This window comes from Arachis duranensis, chromosome 1 (assembly GCF_000817695.3).
Source record: "Arachis duranensis cultivar V14167 chromosome 1, aradu.V14167.gnm2.J7QH, whole genome shotgun sequence".
Lineage (NCBI taxonomy): Eukaryota > Viridiplantae > Streptophyta > Magnoliopsida > Fabales > Fabaceae > Arachis > Arachis duranensis.
Genome location: NC_029772.3, coordinates 22,481,194 through 22,486,973, shown reverse-complemented (window position 1 = coordinate 22,486,973; position 5,780 = coordinate 22,481,194).

Sequence of the window (5,780 nt, the reverse complement as noted above, 5' to 3'; positions counted from 1 at the left end):
ACTACTTTATTTTTTTCACATTTAATTATTTTATGTGTTACCTTTTTTATGTGAAATTTGATTAAAGTTATTATTATTGTTATTATTAATTTATTATCTGTTCTTTATTTTATTAGCTCAGGGTGGGTTACCAACATTCTAATTGCTCATCATCATCATCATCATCATCATCATCATCATCATCATCATCATCTCTACTCTACTTCGTCGGTTCAATGTGGATTACCGCTATTTCGATTTACTTATTATTTATTTATCTTTCTATTTCTTAGTCTTTATTTTTATTTATTAAAATTTTATATTTAAATACATAATAATTATTTATTAATATTATTATATTATTTTTCTATTTTATTGCTTTTAGTATTATATTTATTCATTTAATTATTCACTACAAGAAACAGTGTAATTATCCAAACCAAAAATCGATGGTTAAGTTTTCTGTCAATATTTTTGTCGTCGATAAAATGAAAAAGAGATTATTAGAAATAAAATATTAAAATCGACGATGATGTCGTCTATTATTTTGGTAACTTTCTAACTTTTTAACATTATCGTCACATTACTGATAAAAGAGTGGATGAAAAATTTTTTTCTTTAAAATCGACGAGCTAGTTGTCTATTTTAATAATTAAAATATCGACAACTTTTGCCGTCAATAAATTTAGACGATAGAAATCTCTTTTTTAAATTGGTTGAACGGTATAGATTTATTACATAAAATAGATGGCTGAAACGTTAATTTTTATTTTAACTAAAATCGGCAAAAGAGCCGTCGATTTTTATCAACAAAAAATTACTCCCGCGTTTGGCTTCCCGGGTCCCTCATTTCACTCATTTCCCTAAAATTTAACCCCAAACTTTCATAGAATTAGAGTTCAGACTTCAAAGTAAGGCTTCTTCTTCTCCTCCAACACTTGAGAATAGAGACCAGAGATGAAATCACGGTCACGTAGAGAGGCAGAGAGTAGAGCTTCTTCTTCTCCGATGCCTGAGAAAACCTGCCGGCCTCCACCTGAAAGCAGATCTTCTTCTTATTCTTCTTCTCCTCTACCTGAGACCAGAGCGCTTTTTCTTCTTCTTCTTCTTCTTCTTCTTCTTCTTCTTCTTCTTCTCATCCTCCTCCTCCTCCTCCTCCTCCTCCTTCGCCAAGCCCATTGCCGCTTGATTTGAGACGTGTGTGCCAGGAGGGGAGGGTTAAGGAAGCAATTGAGTTGATGGAGAAAGGGGTGAAAGCCGATGCTTCTTGCTTTCATTTGCTCTTTGATGCCGGTCACCGTTACTATGAGCCCGATGCCAGAGTATGTCACTGTCGCAGCTTCTTGTAAGTTCCTCTCTGCCTCTCTGTAATTATTATATTTAATTTTGCAATTTTTGTATCTACTATTTTTATCATAAAATTCTGAATTTACGTTTGTTAAACCTAATTAGCATAATCAATTCATCACATTACTTCAGTTTAACTAGTTTGTCACAGTTTTACAACGTAATTAGATAAAACAAAATTTTTTTAAAAAAAAAAAGAAAGAAAAACCACTTGCTTGCTTAGTATTAGGAAAAGGTAGAGTACTAACTTAAAATTCAGTTACAGATTTCAAGTGAGTAAGAAAAGTATTGTGTATTATTTAATTAATCTAAATATTGCTCATAATATTAATTGCTCTGTTTATTTTGATTTACTTATTGAATTTTCATCTTTTCTGCTAGTCATTGTGGTTTGGTAAGATTCCTATTTGGTTATTGCTGTAATTTATCTCTCCAGATCATCGAAGTATACCGGCAACTATGTGATGCATCAAATACTGTCCACCTACTATTACCTAAGGAAGCCTTCTTTGGCTCCTTGGTAAACTCATATTTTGTTGTAGTTAGGCTCCATCTGGCTTTCGGTTCCTAGCTTATCCTGCGTTGGTATGTAAGACCCCATATTATTGTATGTTGTAAGATATTGGATGCTTAGTTTATTATCTTTTTTCTTTCATGGATATTTGTTATATATTTAAGTTAGCTTGAAGTTCAATGAAAAATATCATGTTGTTAATTAGTAAATGACTGCTTATGCAAAACTAAATTATATTTTAAAATTTAAATCTCTTTTGATGCTGACTTACCAAACTGAATTGCACTGCAATGTTGATGAAATAGTTAACAAACAATTATCAAACAGAGGAGAAAATAGTAAAGTAAGAGGTTCTTTTAGTTGATCAATTTGCATGATACTAGTTATATATAAGGATAATGGTATTTGATACTATCATGCCTATAAGACCCAAAACCTTTGAAAAGTCTTTTTATGATCAAGTCTCAAATCATATAGTTATTTATAGTCTTAATTTCAGAAGTTATTTTATTAAAGAAAATTAAAACAAGTTTTGATTTATTGAATTTGAAATAAATTGAGATTGTTATCCAATTACCCAATTTTACAATTATTGGATTATTTTCTATACTCAAATTATAAAGTTGGTAGTTGTGAAATAATAAGGATTTTATATGATTTGGACTAAAAAATTAATATTTTAAAATAGTAATACTGCTGTTTTGGAAAAATAATGGATTTAATTATATTATTTTCAATTATTGGATTTGAATATTTTATTGAAAACAATTTGTGAAGTTGATGAACAAATAATATTTTATACATTATTATTGTTGAATTATAATTTATTTCTAATTACTATATTATCCCTATTTTAAAGTAAAATTACTAAAGTGTCACTGACCCTAAGTTTCAAAAATAAAACCCTAATCCTAATGACCCAGCAGCCACCACCCAACCCTCTTTAGCAATACAAACAGCAACCGAACCCATGCCCTGTCTCCCCTTTCACCCACGGTTTCCCTTCTTCCATGAACAAAGAAACATAAGCAAAGAGAGAAAGGGAGACTGAGCTGCTGCGGAAGAAGGAAGGAGGAGAGGAAGACTCGCACCGACGTGCTGGACTTACCGCCGCCACCGCGTCGCGCCGTCGCGGTAGTCCACGTGTCCTTGTCATCGCTAGGGGAAAGCCAGCGCCGCCAGTGACACGCCACGGGAGCGAGAGACCAAGAGAGGGGCGTGGAGTCGGCGTCGCGCAGGGAGGCACTCGCCGCTGCCGTCGCACGCCGTCGTGTGCCGTCGCTGCGGTCTGAGCAGTCACCATCCCTTCCGTTCTGCTGCTCTGGTCTGCCGCCGCCACTGTTGGAGATCCGCCCGATCTGGTCTGAGGGAAAGGAAGAGGTTCAGACCGCCGCTGCTACTCGCGTTGTGAGCTGCTGCACCAACCATCGCCGCAGGTGTTGCTGCTGGAGAAGGGAGCTGCGCCTCTGTGTTTCTGACCGCCAGGGATGGTTCTGTGACTTTCGGGATCACCTCCGGAGCTTCGGGCTGAGCTTCTGCCACTTGGGACCTTGCTACTGCGTCGCCAGAGTTCTGACCACCGAAAAACCTCGCTGCCACTATGGTTGTAGTCCACTGTATGGCCGCTGGAGAAAATTGCCTTGGCCGCTGAAACCACCACCCGTAAGGGTTTTGTTTGAGGTTTCTGCCTTTTTGGATTTCGAGAGGGTTTTAAAGTTGCGCGGTTTTTATAGTTGATCCACCGGAGTTTCTGGACACCGCCAGAGCTGTTGCCGGGCCGCTTCGAAATCGCAGCTACCTCATTGTATTATTTCGGTAAGAAATTATGTTTCGAATAATCTCGCGTTAGTATTCTATTGTGTTTGGTTAATGAATGAGTCTTGGTAACGTGGGATCGAGTCCTGATTATTATATGTTGCGATTAATGTTGCTATGGTTATTGTGAAAATAGTTGGGAGCTGAGGTTTTGGTTGCCGTCAGTTCGGGTTGAGGCGAAAAGGACTCTGTGAGACATTTGGGTTATGGATTTGTGTTTTAAGGTAGGGGTGCTTTCCGAAAACTATAGTTTATTATTGGAATTATTATATATGGATACTGATGTGAGGCAATGTGTATTTGGTGATTGTATCGGCCTTATGTATTAATTTGATTGTCTCGAAAGCTTATGAATGTTTGTTGGCTGATTTTGTTGTGCGGATTTGTGAAATGGAATGTTTGAAGTTGATTCTTTAAATATTTGAAAATTGATTTTAATCTATTGGGGATTGATTTGAGCTGAGTTGACTCTCTTGATAATGTGAAAGATAGAATACTCTTAAAATTTAGCCTAGTTTACTTTAATTGATTTGGTTTTGATAAATGATTTATTGCTGAACCAATTCTTTAAAGCTTTGGAAATGAGTTAAATCGGTTGATAATGAGTTGATTTTGAAATGGTTTCCTTAAGATATGCCACTGAGGCGATTGTTGGTTTTAGCTTGCTTTTGAATTGATTTCTGGTTTTGAGCTGTTAATACTAATAGAATACTAATAGAATAGAAATAGAACCGTCTTTTCTGTATATTATCCCCGGTTCTTTATTGAATGTTGTCTGGAAAAATGATGAGTTAAAAGACTTCTACTATTTTATTTGAATTATCAAGAAAAGAATGATTCATGCTTTTGAAATAAATCATTAAAGAGAAATTGTAATTTAGTCTTGCTTCTTAAGAAAGGCATTGTACCTCTTTCAGGAGGAAGTTATTTAGATGAGACTTATGTTTTAAAGATGTTTTAAATGTGACAAGGGCAATGCCTTTGAATTTGACTTGAGGGTTTTAATTAGAGGAGTTTCAATGACTTTGAAAGAACCTGAATGTCTATTGACAAGTTTCATTTTGAAATGTTTTGAGAAATGTTTTAAGTACTCTTTGAATTTTGAATTCTTGCAAGACCAAAACAATTTTGAACAGTTGAAACGTTCTAGAATTTATCATGGGGGTTGAAGTTGGTTTTACCTAAGTAAAGAAAATGGCTTTGAAAGAAGTAAATGATTACGTGACTCGGTTTGGCTTAGATCCCATTTTATTACTCGAATCGAAAAGCCAAGGTTTTAATGATTTTAAATGAATTTGACGAAATGAGTTATGTTATTCTCCCCTAAAGACTTGGGACTCTGCCGGGAAACTTTTGGTTATAAAATCCCATTGTTGGATGGGTGATTTTGAATACTTTGAAATAAATCCTTAACTTGCCATGGTTTTGGAAGTTTTGGAAAGAGAATACCGAGAGTGGCTTTGTTTTAAAAAAGGGAACTCACTTTGAGTAAATTTGGCTTATGAGCCTGAGATGATTTGAGAAATGAGATCTTTAAAGCCAAGACTGAGCAGAGTTGAAATTTGATTTCAAAGTGAAATGGCTTGAGAAAAGTGATTTATGGCTTAAAAGCTGGTTTTATGAATTTGATGATGTTGAATGGTGGAAGTGCTGTTTTGTTATGGGCCAGAATGGCTGTGGATGATTATAAATATTGGCTGGTTCTGGATTGAACCGTGAGCCAGAATGGCTGTGTATGATATTGATTTATGGCTGATTGCCGAATGAGTTATGGGCTGTATGGCTGACTATAAATTATGAATTTAAGCCGGATGGCTGAGATGGATGTTGATCCATGGTTGGGACTGAATGAATATATGCTTGAGATACCTGGATAGTAGCAAGGGTTGTGGTTCGTCCCACTTGCTCCAGGTCAGAGACTGTGATGCCTGGGTAGTAGCGGTAGTAGTGGTGATTCCACTCGCTCCAAGTTGAGCTTTTAAACACTCGCCTGGGTAGTAGCCACAGTAGTGGTTATTCCACTGGCTATGGGTTGAGCGGGTAGTAGCAATGGGGTTGTAGCTCAAACCTACTTGCTCCGTAATGGGTGTTTATGTCCATGGTTAGCTACCAGGATATGTCGAGT